The sequence below is a fragment of the Aptenodytes forsteri genome, unplaced genomic scaffold (genome assembly GCF_000699145.1).
Source record: "Aptenodytes forsteri isolate BGI_AS27 unplaced genomic scaffold, ASM69914v1 Scaffold647, whole genome shotgun sequence".
NCBI lineage: Eukaryota > Metazoa > Chordata > Aves > Sphenisciformes > Spheniscidae > Aptenodytes > Aptenodytes forsteri.
In genome coordinates, this window is record NW_008795889.1 from 8,900 (window position 1) to 9,263 (window position 364).

The 364-nt window shown below is 70.9% G+C and overlaps 1 protein-coding gene across 1 annotated transcript in view; it reads left to right on the top strand.

The window, feature by feature from the left end:
* Positions 1-12: 12 nt before the first annotated feature.
* KLHL30 (kelch like family member 30) overlaps positions 13-364 on the top strand; it is a 4,800-nt gene continuing 4,448 nt past the window's right edge. The window contains exon 1 of the mRNA XM_009284211.1: positions 13-57. The gene's annotated coding sequence lies outside the window, so the exon portion shown is untranslated. The remainder of the gene's footprint in view (positions 58-364) is intronic.

The following is a 364-nucleotide window of genomic DNA, read 5'->3' on the forward strand; positions in this document are numbered from 1 at the left end:
GGGGGGCGCCGCCGGCCGGCGGGGCTGGCGGGACGGCTTCGACGACATCAAGGCGAGGTACTTCGGATCCCCCCAGAGCTCGGCCCGGCGGCCGGGGGAGGCCGGGGGAGAGGGGGAGGAGATCTGCCGCTATGTCGACCGCAGCTTCGCCTTCTGGAAGGAGAAGGAAGCCGAGATCTTCAGCTTGGAGGAGTGATGCCCGCTGGCGGGGAGGACGGAGGGCTGCGTGAAGCCGCGGGCTGCAATAAACGCCTTTTCGGTTCTGTCCGAGCTGAGCAAGGCTTCCCGGGGCGATGGAGAAAGCTTTTGGGCGGAGGGGGACCGCCCCGGCACCCCGACCTCCCCCACCCCCCCCCGACCGGCG